A 13,999-nucleotide genomic window follows, 5' to 3' on the forward strand; every position below is an offset into this window, starting at 1 on the left:
ATGCTACGTCGCATCGACTTTGGGAGTGTTACCGCCGCGATGGAACGCAAGGCATAATTAGAAATACGGTAACTCAAATTCATTGTCTCAAAACCAAATTGCAGCGGAATAGAAAATGTAATTACAACTCGGGAATCATAGATGACCCTCTTTATTCAAACTCAAACCATGTAATAATGTTCTATAAAATTCATTAATGATCAAACCAAAAATTAACTTCAAACTACAGTCTAGCCCCCATATGCTTGATGTCATGCAGCAGCACCAGCTCACCTAGTCTGCTCCCCATTGAAGTATCAATAGTTCATCACAGGACAACAAACACATAATAACACACAGGGTCAGCTATGCTGAGTACGTAATGAACCATTGAAACTATATGAACATAAATGATGCATACATTACCACTGTTATATGAACCTACGTTATCTCACATCCTTTAATCTTTCATTATTTGGCATCGAACGGGCACCGTCATCTCACTAGAATCATACGGGCTACTGAATCCTTAATAGACAACTTGGTCTATTAGATGAAATGCAAATACGGTTTTGTTCCGTCTCACACCCATCACCTTAGTATGCATACCCCCAAGATCGAACGGAACCTTCCGCCTACTTGAGTTATCAAAATATAAGGACACTACTGTCGTCACAGTAGGCCTGCGTAGGAGTGTAGGACAAGTCCTACACTCCCCCATTGTTCTATACTTGTAGGGAGTCCAACTACAAGTATCGCCATAATCTTCTTTTATTACCAATCATTCTTTTATAACTTTAAGGAGTCATTTACATACTCTCTTAATTACCAAACTCAATCTTATCCCTAGTAACACTCTTGTTACTCTATAGATCAGATTAATAATGCTGATGTTACACTACGATAGAACTTCGCATTTCAATGCAACATATTTCAATGCATCATATTGATTTCACGTTATAAACGTCTAACCAAACAATCACAATCAAATGTTCCCTATCATGGTACTAGGTTCCAATAACATGAACTGCAACCTAAACATGATACTAAGCTTTGAAAGTAAACTGGTACGCGTACGTACCTTGTAACGGAGAATTTTCGCTGACTTAATAGAACGAGCCGCTTATGAAATTGGGACCTAAATCGTTAAAACAAAGCTTTAGTGTTACGTCCTTGATAACACTAACAACTACTACGTACTAAGACCATAACGATCTAACGATTCGAATTACGCAATAGTTAAAACCTTATTCCAGAACTTTCGTTATAATTCTAATCTAGTGAATTTAACGTCTTTTAGAAGTCAGAGTTAGTGAGTAACTAAGTTAGTTAGTAACATTAGTCCACTGTTTTACCCATCCAAAATGTCATAAGTCCAGCCTGTCTTATGTCCAAAAGTCAAGTCATATGTCCAAAAGGTAAGTCATATGTCCAAAAGGTAAGTTCCATGTCCAAAAGTAAGTTCCATGTCCAAAAGGGTAAATTCCATGTCCAAAGGGTGAGTCACACGTCCAAAGTCAGATTTCATGAAACAGGTTACTCATGAAACGATAATAATGTAACTAATAATAATACACAATTTTCCTACTTCCAACTTATTCCAATTACAAACCTAACCAGAAATTTCACTTAAAACAGAACAATAACTTAACTAATAAATTATTACACAACTCTAATTATTAATTAATAATTACAAACCTTTCTTAACTACGAAACAGTAAATATAAGAATAATTAATAAACTGACATACTAAGTTAAGTACAAAATTATACCGTTAGAAATCGCCGGCGAAAGAATTCCGGCGACCGAAGACCACACCACTCACGCGCACGAAACCCTCAACACCACGACCCTTGTCGCAGCACTCGACCCACTTTTCGCACAAGAATTCCGGCGGACTCGCACCCTTGTGCTCGACAGAATTCGCACCACACGAACCCTTCACCAAGACTCTCGTCGCTGCTCGTACGTCGCCCACACCGCGCGACACTCGCGAGCCTCACACGAACCACAGCACCTTCGCACCAAGACTCCCGGACAGAACTCTCGACACTCGCGCACACCTCGACCCCTTCGACGAAATCGCGCACAACTCGACCCTTCGACGGAATCTCGCAACTTTTCGACCCTCGACGCCTGCGCACCCTGCGCGCTCGAACCTTGTACCTTCGTCGGACCCTTTTGCACGAAGCCAAAGAAGAAGAGTAGCGAGCGAAACCCGCGAGAGAGATCGAGAGAGAGAGAGAAAATTCTGAGAGAGAGAAAAAAATTCGAAAAAGAGAGAAGGAGAGAGATGAATGTCGGCTGAGGAGAGAGGGAGAAGAAAGGGTTTAGGGTTTTATCTGAAATTCCACTTCTTTTCCTTTTTATACTCCCTTCCAAAAGGTAGTAACCCTAGGTCGATTAGGTTACTCTTTTAAAATTCCGGAAATTCCTAACAAATTCATATTACTAATAATTTATTCCTATTAACTTGTAAATAAATTAAAATACCTTTTTTATTAATTCTTTTATATTTTCTTAATTAGTACGAAATTAGTATTAAAAATACGGAGTATTACAGGCTTCCCCCCTTAAAAGAAGTTTCGTCCCGAAACTTTGAGGTTGCCCGTCTTAACGACGATCTTTTGCACTTCTAAGTCCCAAATTTCACAAGCGTTTTCTAACGTTCACACAATAGATAAGCAATTTTCACACATAACTAGCATATAACTAACATAATCAACATAATTAACATATACTTTAGGGTGAAAGCGCGAAATTCTATCGCATTCTTCCCCCCTTAAAAGAAAAGTTACGTCCCCGTAACTCACGTACCTCTTGGAAAAGCTCAGGGTACTTCAGACGCATTGCATCTTCGGCTTCCCATGTGGCTTCCTCGGTAGTTTGATTTCTCCACAACACCTTGACAATTCTGACGTCCTTATTCCTCGTACTTCGCACTTTGCGGTCTAGGATCTGGACAGGTTTCTCCTCATAGGACAAAGTTTCGTCTATCTCTACGTTTTCAGGTTCAAGGACATGTGACGCATCAGGTACGTATCTCCGGAGTTGGGACACGTGAAACACGTTATGGACCCTTTCTAAGTCGTTGGGTAAATCCAGGCGATAAGCAACTTTCCCTACCCTCGCCAGTATCTCATAGGGTCTATGAACTTAGGGCTTAGCTTCCCCTTTTTCCCGAATCGCATCACTCCTTTCATTGGGGACACCTTAAGCAACACTTTTTCCCCAACTTCGAAATTTTCGTCCCTTCGCTTCTGGTCCGCATAGGATTTTTGCCTGTCCTGTGCAGTCTTAATCTTTTCTTGAATGACTCGCACTTGATCCATCGTCTCTTGAATCATATCAGGTCCTAACACTACAGTCTCACTGATGTCGTTCCAACACAAAGGGCTACGACACTTTCTCCCGTACAACGCTTCAAATGGTGCCATCTTAATACTAGCATGGTAGCTGTTGTTGTATGAGAATTCTATGAGGTCCAAATGGTCTTCCCATGACCCTTGGTATTCTAAAGCACATGCTCGCAACATGTCCTCTAAGGTCTGAATAGTTCGTTCTGTTTGACCATCGGTAGCTGGGTGAAAGGCTGTACTCATTAATAGCTCACTACCAAATGCTTCCTGGACCTTTTTCCAGAAATTCGACAGGAATCGAGATCTCGATCTGATACTATACTTGTGGGTACTCCATGCAATCGAATGACATTTTTCACATAAGCCTTGGCTAAGGCTTCCATACTCCACGTATCTTTCATAGGTATGAACCTTGCTGTCTTGGTTAGTCTATCCACTATCACCCAAATGGTATTATTGCCTCCCCGACTCCTAGGTAAGGCGACAACGAAGTCCATGGATATCGAGTCCCATTTCCACGTCGGAATGTCTAAGGGTTGAATCTTTCCCTGAGGTCTCTTGTGTTCACTTTTGACTTTCTGGCATGTTAAGCATTTGGAAACAAACTCAGCTACTGCTCTCTTCATACCAGGCCACCAAAACATCTTCTTGAGGTCCTTATACAACTTATCTCCCCCTGGGTGGACAGAATACGTCGTGTTATGACCCTCGCTCATTATCTTTTGTTTCAGCTCTTCACACTTTTGTGGCACGCACCACCTACCCTTATATCGTATGCTCCCATCCTCATGGATCGCAAACCCCTCTGCTTTGCCCTCCTTAAGCTTTGCCTTGACTCGCTCAAGTTTCACATCCCCAGGTTGACTCGCCCTTATCTCTTCTAGGAAGTTAGGTTCGATGGTTAGGGCACTCAGCAATCTTTCTACCTCCCCTTCATGAACAACTTCTATCTGAAGTCTAGAGAATTCCTCACAAAGTTTGTCGGCAACGACTAATGTATTCAGGCTATGGCTAGACTTGCGACTTAACGCATCAGCAACAACGTTGGCTTTACCCTCATGGTATTGGATGTCTAAGTCATAGTCCTTGATGAGCTCTAACCATCTGCGTGCTCATGTTGAGGTCTTTCTGGGTGAAGATATATTTAAGGCTTTTGTGATCGGTGAAGATACGGCAGGTTACCCCATAGAGGTAGTGTCTCCAGATTTTGAGTGCAAATACTATGGCGGCCAATTCTAGGTCATGTGTTGGGTAATTGACTTCATATGGCTTCAACTGTCGGGACGCATAAGCTATAACTTTCCCGTTTTGCATCAGAACACAACCCAACCCATTTTTGGATGCATCACTATACACATCATATCCTTCGTTCCCATTAGGCAAGGTTAGGACAGGGGCTGAGGTTAATCTCTCTTTGAGTGTTTGGAAGGCCTTCTCACTGTCCTCATTCCAGGTAAACCTACAATCCTTCTTCATCAGGTTTGTCATAGGTTTTGCTATTTTGGAGAAGTCTTTCACAAATCTCCTATAGTAACCGGCTAAACCCAAGAAACTTCGTATATCCGTGACATTCTTTGGAGTAGGCCATTCACTCACGGCTTTGATTTTCGCAGGATCGACTGATACACCCTCCTTAGAGATAAAATGACCCAAAAATGACACTCTTTCCAACCAAAATTCACATTTCGAAAACTTTGCATAAAGTTGGTTGTCCCTAAGTGTCTGCAAAATGACCCTCAAATGATCTCATGTTCCTCCTTGTTCTTAGAATAGATCAGGATATCGTCTATGAAACACTACGACGAATTTGTCTAGGTAGGGTCGGAAAATTCTATTCATAAGGTCCATGAAAACTGCAGGTGCATTGTTAACCCAAAAGGCATAACCGTAAACTCATAGTGGCCATATCTGGTTCGAAAGGCAGTCTTAGGTATATCATGATCAACAATCCTCAACTGATGGTAACCAGACCTTAAGTCAATTTTGGAGAACATCCCCGCACCCTGAAGTTGGTCGAACAAATCATCAATCCTAGGTAATGGATACTTGTTTTTCACGGTGACATTGTTCAACTCCCGGTAGTCTATACATAACCTCAAGCTACCATCCTTCTTTTTCACAAATAAGACGGGTGCTCCCCATGGCGACATGCTAGGTCTAATATACCCTTTGTCTAGAAGTTCCTCTAACTGGTTCTTTAACTCATTCATTTCTGCCGGAGCCATCCGATACGGGGCTTTCGAAATGGGTCCAGTCCCAGGTACTAGGTCAACGGTGAACTCTACATCTCTCCTTGGAGGCATACCAGGTATTTCCTCAGGAAAGACATCCTGGAATTCCGGACTATGGGCACATCTTCAGGCCTTAACGGATCATCCTCCACTCTTCTCACTGAACACATAAATAGGGGCCAACCCTTGTCTACGTAGTTCTTAAGTTGTAACGCATTGATAACTTTAATTCCTGGTTCTCGAGGTATCCTCCTATATGACACTCTTTTCCCCAAAGGGTCCTTTAGTTCCACTTTTTGCGCATCGCAATCTATCTTAGCCCTGTACTTCCCAAGCCAATCCATCCCCAGAATGATATCTAGGTTTGATAAGTTAAACTCTATCAGATCAGAGGGAAAGTATCCCTCACCTATCTTTAATGGCACTTTTAGGAATCTTTTAGAACAATTAACAGTCTCCCCAGATGGAATGACTATAGGCATAGAAATCGACTCAGACTCGACCAATGTTAAATTTCTAACAGTTGCATGGGCAATAAATGACAAGGATGCTCCAGAATCAAATAAAACTTTAACAGGAGTGGAGTTGATAGAAAATGTACCCGTGACAACGTCTCTACGAGCCTCTTCTTCACAGCGTCATCATGTACAGCTTCCCTTTGCCCTTATCTTGGGAACTAGTTGCATTGTTAATTAGAGACTTGGTTGCTGGTATTGGTAGCGGGCTTGGAATAGTTAGAATTCCCATTGTAATTACCTCCCCCGTTACCATTCCCGTTACCATTTCCGTTTCGGGGCTTGTCCCCATATTTCCCTTCCTTTGGCCATTGGGGTTTAGCTTGTTTTTCGAATAGCATTCATAGGCTCTATGCCCCATCTTCCCACATTCCCGGCATTCAACCTTGTTACCCTCACAATCCTTACCAGGGTGGTTGTTCGGGCACTTTCTACACCGATATACACGCTCAGGTCTGCGGTTATTGGTGTTATTGTTGCGGTTGTTGTTGTTGTTGTTGGGATTAGGGTTATTGTTGGGTCCCTTACCAAAATTTCTCTGAGGGTTTTGATTATTCTGGTTCCCGTTGTGCTTTTTCTCAAACTTTGGCCCTCAGGGTTTGGGTTATCCTTACGTTTCTCGCCCAGCTTACCCCCTTCCTCCCTTTTCCTGATAGCATAAAGGTGGGCAGCTTTGCCAAACACATGGTCCAGAGAGGTGAATGTATCTCCCCCCAGTCTACCCTGCAGGTCAAGGGTAAGTCCCAATTCAAAACGTGAGGCTTTAGCCTCCTCAGTAGGGGCAATCTCTGGGGCAAACCTCATCAGTTCAATAAATTTTCGGTAATATTCCTCTACGACATGGTCCTGTCTGCTCCAGCATCATAAACTCTTGGGCTTTTTGTTTCTTAAGATACGGAGGGTAGTACTTGTCTCTTAGGGCCTTTTTAAAAGTTTCCCACCCGAAACCCGGTTGGCTGAGAAGGTTGTCCTTAGCCTGGGTCCACCAGAAATGGGCATCCCCCTGAAGATAGTAACTAGCTAAGGGCACTGTTTTCTCGTCAGGACAGGTTAAGGTGAAGAAAAGCTTATCAAATTCCCCAACCCAGTTTTCCAACTCTTCAGGTCCCCCTTTTCCATTTAGTATAGGTGGGTTCCTACGGGCCACTTTTTCAGATAGGTCACCATCCCGGCTGTGACCTTGGGCTAAGTTGGCTGTAATCTGTACTAGGTCACGTATCGATTGCTCGATGTTAAGAGAGGTGTCAGGGGCGCCTCCCGATCGAACCATTCTGCGCTGAAATTAACATAGTAGCTATTTCAGTGACTTACACATAATTTTTGTTTTAACTTATTCAACGAATACACATTTAACATATCAACATATATTGCGAACACCTTTAAGTCTGTACTGACTTGCATTACAATCATCCAAAATAAGATGCCATAATTAACAATAAAAGATAATATATGCACTATTATTGAAAATGGGAATGTAATATTTGTAAAGAAATACTATATATATATATATAAATCAAATAATGTTACTCCCTAATCGGCATGCAAGCCTTATTATCCCTAACATAACAAATGAACAAAAACGATCAAAATAAAACAAAAATCCTAATCCTACATATATGTTCAAAAGAACTATGGGCCAAGACGGTGAGCTTCATCCTCTGATCCAGAATCCTCCATCCCTCCATCAAGGTCAATCTCATCTGCCTCAGGCTCGCCGTCCTCAAAGAATATATCTCTAGTATGGGTCCTAGGTCTTCCTCGGGATCTTCTTCCTCGATGGGATCCTCCTCCTCAATGGGATCCTCCTCCTCAATGGGATCCTCCTCCTCAATGGGATCCTCCTCCTCAATGGGATCCTCTCCCTGAACAGGATTCTCATCCTCAACAGGGTCTTCATTCTCAGCAGGGTTCCCTCCTCAACTGGTATATCCTCTAGTGGTGGTGGCTCATCATCATCATCCTCCCCATGTAACCCTGGTACAACCTGGACCCACCCAACACTATAATGAAGGTCCTATTGTTCCTTTCATCATCAGAGACGTAAGTGACTGTCCTAAGATTCTGAAAGTCATCAGCTAACAACTCATCCTCAAATGGCTGGTATCTTGGCCTTTTTGCCACAGGTGCTGATGGCGGTTCAGGTATGACCCCTGGGTTCTCAGAATTCCCATCTATGGCCCTATTGCTCGAACTTTCCCTTTCAGATGAAGTAGAAGGGTTTTGACCCCTGGTCTCACGAACCCTCCACTCATTCTCGCAGTATTTAAGGTCAGTGAGGAAGTGCTTTTCGGAAGGCAGGTTCTGTATCCGTAGGTATGCTTATTCCTATTGAAATACCCTTCTGGAGTCCACATATCCCCATACCTACGATGAACAAATCTATATGGCTCTATATCTGGAACATAACGAAGCATGAAGTGTATCCTAGAGCCCTCAGATCGTAACCATGTTCCCCTTGCATAATTCTGTAATCCATAGCAGACTTCATTTTAAAGAACCACATATCCCAGTCTTCCCCTACTTGTTTCATCAAAAAGTCCCTACAGCCTATGTCGTGAACCATCTGTGAAAGTAAAACAAAATAGAATAGTCTAAGTTTTTGTAAAGAGGTAAATGCTCATTTTAACTTTGAAATCCACAAGTGAAATCAAGCTCATTCGATCAATAAAATAGTTTTTATACTTAAATAAGTTTTGAGTCTAATCAATTTAGACCTATCTTTGTACACTCTCTTAATCTAGTCACATTTGAAGATTTCAAGAACTTTCACATTTCAATTACACAGAGAGTACATACAAGTTCGAGATACAAACAAAGTGCAATGATAACATGCCTATGACTTAATGCACATGACATGATCTATATGCTCCTAGCCCATACTACCCGTTTTGAAATCGTTTCGAAAACGTCTTTGAAAATAGGAGCTTCTGGCTCTGATACCAGTTTTGTAACACCCCCAAAATCCATACACGTCTAATGCTACGTCGCATCGACTTTGGGAGTGTTACCGCCGCGATGGAACGCAAGGCATAATTAGAAATACGGTAACTCAAATTCATTGTCTCAAAACCAAATTGCAGCGGAATAGAAAATGTAATTACAACTCGGGAATCATAGATGACCCCTCTTTATTCAAACTCAAACCATGTAATAATGTTCTATAAAATTCATTAATGATCAAACCAAAATTAACTTCAAACTACAGTCTAGCCCCCATATGCTTGATGTCATGCAGCAGCACCAGCTCACCTAGTCTGCTCCCCATTGAAGTATCAATAGTTCATCACAGGACAACAAACACATAATAACACACAGGGTCAGCTATGCTGAGTACGTAATGAACCATTGAAACTATATGAACATAAATGATGCATACATTACAACTGTTATATGAACCTACGTTATCTCACATCCTTTAATCTTTCATTATTTGGCATCGAACGGGCACCGTCATCTCTAGAATCATACGGGCTACTGAATCCTTAATAGACAACTTGGTCTATTAGATGAAATGCAAATACGGTTTTGTTCCGTCTCACACCCATCACCTTAGTATGCATACCCCCAAGATCGAACGGAACCTTCCGCCTACTTGAGTTATCAAAATATAAGGACACTACTGTCGTCACAGTAGGCCTGCGTAGGAGTGTAGGACAAGTCCTACACTCCCCCCATTGTTCTATACTTGTAGGGAGTCCAACTACAAGTATCGCCATAATCTTCTTTTATTACCAATCATTCTTTTATAACTTTAAGGAGTCATTTACATACTCTCTTAATTACCAAACTCAATCTTATCCCTAGTAACACTCTTGTTACTCTATAGATCAGATTAATAATGCTGATGTTACACTACGATAGAACTTCGCATTTCAATGCAACATATTTCAATGCATCATATTGATTTCACGTTATAAACGTCTAACCAAACAATCACAATCAAATGTTCCCTATCATGGTACTAGGTTCCAATAACATGAACTGCAACCTAAACATGATACTAAGCTTTGAAAGTAAACTGGTACGCGTACGTACCTTGTAACGGAGAATTTCGCTGACTTAATAGAACGAGCCGCTTATGAAATTGGGACCTAAATCGTTAAAACAAAGCTTTAGTGTTACGTCCTTGATAACACTAACAACTACTACGTACTAAGACCATAACGATCTAACGATTCGAATTACGCAATAGTTAAAACCTTATTCCAGAACTTTCGTTATAATTCTAATCTAGTGAATTTAACGTCTTTTAGAAGTCAGAGTTAGTGAGTAACTAAGTTAGTTAGTAACATTAGTCCACTGTTTTACCCATCCAAAATGTCATAAGTCCAGCCTGTCTTATGTCCAAAAGTCAAGATATGTCCAAAAGGTAAGTCATATGTCCAAAAGGTAAGTTCCATGTCCAAAAGTAAGTTCCATGTCCAAAAGGGTAAATTCCATATCCAAAGGTGAGTCACACGTCCCAAAGTCAGATTTCATGAAACAGGTTACTCATGAAACGATAATAATGTAACTAATAATAATACACAATTTTCCTACTTCCAACTTATTCCAATTACAAACCTAACCAGAAATTTCACTTAAAACAGAACAATAACTTAACTAATAAATTATTACACAACTCTAATTATTAATTAATAATTACAAACCTTTCTTAACTACGAAACAGTAAATATAAGAATAATTAATAAACTGACATACTAAGTTAAGTACAAAATTATACCGTTAGAAATCGCCGGCGAAAGAATTCCGGCGACCGAAGACCACACCACTCACGCGCACGAAACCCTCAACACCACGACCCTTGTCGCAGCACTCGACCCACTTTTCGCACAAGAATTCCGGCGGACTCGCACCCTTGTGCTCGACAGAATTCGCACCACACGAACCCTTCACCAAGACTCTCGTCGCTGCTCGTACGTCGCCCACACCGCGCGACACTCGCGAGCCTCACACGAACCACAGCACCCTTCGCACCAAGACTCCCGGACAGAACTCTCGACACTCGCGCACACCTCGACCCCTTCGACGAAATCGCGCACAACTCGACCCCTTCGACGGAATCTCGCAACTTTTCGACCCTCGACGCCTGCGCACCCTGCGCGCTCGAACCTTGTACCTTCGTCGGACCCTTTTGCACGAAGCCAAAGAAGAAGAGTAGCGAGCGAACCCGCGAGAGAGATTCGAGAGAGAGAGAGAAAATTCTGAGAGAGAGAAAAAAATTCGAAAAAGAGAGAAGGAGAGAGATGAATGTCGGCTGAGGAGAGAGGGAGAAGAAAGGGTTTAGGGTTTTTATCTGAAATTCCAACTTCTTTTCCTTTTTATACTCCCTTCCAAAAGGTAGTAACCCTAGGTCGATTAGGTTACTCTTTTAAAATTCCGGAAATTCCTAACAAATTCATATTACTAATAATTTATTCCTATTAACTTGTAAATAAATTAAAATACCTTTTTTATTAATTCTTTTATATTTTCTTAATTAGTACGAAATTAGTATTAAAAATACGGAGTATTACAACCTCTATCCAATTCCTCTTTCTTTTTCTTCTTTTCTTACTCTTCTTTTCTTTATTTCCCACGAGCATTTTTGTTACCTTTGGTTGATTTGCTCACTTGATTGGGTGAGATAATAATGGACTTCACTTGGTTAAACACCTTTGACAAAATAACATGCTAATTAAGTAGAGCTAATATTAAACTTGTGTAACTAATAAAACCGTTTTTTCAAGTTTTTTAGCCATGCAAACCGTTTCATTTTCTAAATCCCAAGTCAAGAATTTTTCGACACGTAAATCGAGGTATTTCAGTTGTTTTGCGACAATTTCAACCTCTAGTTGAGCTTTTAAGGGCCAAATTGTCCCCCTAAACATAGACTAAGGAGAAATTTACAAAAACCAACTAAAATTATCTCGATTTATGTCATTAAAACATCTCAGTTTGAATGCCTAGAAAAACTACTCATCCTAGGTTTACGGGGGCAATTTGAACTTTTAGGGCCAACTTGAGGTCGAAATTGTCAAAAATGATCAAAATGCTCGTTTTGGGTGTTGAATATAATCAATTTGCGTGTAAGACTAATAAATGTCAAGACTAACGACAACTTAACATAATAATTTAAGAAGTGATACCATGTAAAAAACCTAAAAGTTTGAAGCAACCAAAAAATAATTTAAGAAGTGCTATCATGTAGAAAACCTAAAAGTTGGGAGCTAAGATGTAGAATTTCCCAAATTAATTTGACAAACTAAACAATGGGGAAAAAGAAAGTTAATTTCATATGAAATCTATGAAGAACAAGAAGATAGCATATTTGTATTGGCATATTTTGTGTGTTAAGGAAGAACACACTCAAAATCTCTCAATTAATTTTGTAGGTGTGTGTCTTTCTCTAGTGGACCTCCTCACAGTAGAAGTCTCTTCTCTAAAGACTATTTCTTACATTTTACTCCCTCCATTTCCTAAAGATCTTCCCACTTATTGTTCCTATAGATACCAAAGAAAATCAAGTTGTGTGGGGCATGGTGTGAGTAAAGTAGGAGAGAGAAAGGGGTTAAGATAAATAAACAAATAAAAAGGGGTTAAAGTAGGAGAGAGAAAGGGAGTAAAATTGAATTAATAATGTAATGGTGGACCATATGATAGTGACATGAGAAGGTAAATAGGGAAATTTGTTTTGCCAAATAAGGAATAAAGCAAAAGAGGGAAGATCTTTTGGAAACACCCTTAAACGAAAAGAGGGAAGATCTTTGGGAAACGGAGGGAGTATATGTCAATACTCTTTCTACAATAATATCATTGTTTCCCTGATTTTAAGTTTCATCATCAGTCACCTCATTAGTTTCATTATGCTCAATTACGTTCTATATTTGCACTCTCTCTTCTCCTTGAACTAAGGGAACTTCATTCATCACAATCTTCAGACTGTTATCTTCATGTTGTATGAGAATAAAAGGAAAGATATTTTCTTTGAACATAACATCACTACTTATAAAAATTCTTTTGTTTTGTAAGTCATAGACTTTATACCCCTTTTGACGATATGGGTATCCTACCAGCACACATATGATTTCCTTTCCTTTAAACTTATCTCCTTTCTTCTCACTACTACTAGCATAACACGGGCAACCTATAATCCTTAAGTGTTCATAAGTTGGTTCCTTTTTCATGAGTCTCTCATAAGGAGTTTTCCAACCTATTACAACCCTGGAAAGAAGATTAATTAGATAAATAGTTGCAAGAATACATTCTCTCCATAGAAACTTAGGAAACCCAACATGTATCCTAAGAGATCTAGCAATTTCAAGAACATATCTATTTTTCCTTTCAACTCTTGCACTCTGTTGTGGAACACCGGGAATACTCTTTTGAATAATTCCTTTGCTATGAAATATCCTCTCACGTTCTTTTCTCATAATTTCAGTTTCATTAGCACTTCTCACCATTTTGATTTTTGTGTTGAACTGATTTTCACTCATGGCTTAAAACATGGCAATGATGTATTGAACTTCATCTTTAGTCTTTAAAATATGTGTCCAAGTGACCCTATAATATTTGTCACTCTATATGGCCTCACAAGTCTATATGCATTAGTGAAAAACTATTAAAATATCTCAAAGTTGATAGATCCAACAAATTAAAATAAGTTGTGAAGTACTTAAGATTGGAGTATTGATACTCGAGCTTTGATTTTCTATCTCTCATTGTTCACATTATCCTTGTTCTTTTATAATTCTCTATCGCAAAACAAATGTTGGAAATTGATAGTGGGTATAAAACTTAAAAGACACAACGTGCTTCTTCATTAATTATGAGAAATGGATAGCTCGACATTGAAACATAACTAGAGATAATATAAATTATTATTTAATATTTTGAATCATACAAAAAGACAAATAATAATATGAATTTCATCCAA

At 39.9% G+C, this 13,999-nt stretch overlaps 1 long non-coding RNA gene across 1 annotated transcript; it reads right to left on the bottom strand.

The window, feature by feature from the left end:
• Nucleotides 1-145: 145 nt before the first annotated feature.
• On the bottom strand, nucleotides 146-1,990 carry LOC130591533 (uncharacterized). The gene is made up of 3 exons (XR_008969292.1): nucleotides 1,752-1,990; nucleotides 1,061-1,117; nucleotides 146-278 (listed from the first exon to the last, which is right to left on the bottom strand). It is a non-coding gene; the product is annotated as an uncharacterized LOC130591533 (long non-coding RNA).
• Nucleotides 1,991-13,999: the final 12,009 nt, after the last annotated feature.

Source organism: Beta vulgaris, chromosome 5 (genome assembly GCF_026745355.1).
Source record: "Beta vulgaris subsp. vulgaris cultivar EL10 chromosome 5, EL10.2, whole genome shotgun sequence".
In the NCBI taxonomy this organism is placed as follows: domain Eukaryota; kingdom Viridiplantae; phylum Streptophyta; class Magnoliopsida; order Caryophyllales; family Amaranthaceae; genus Beta; species Beta vulgaris.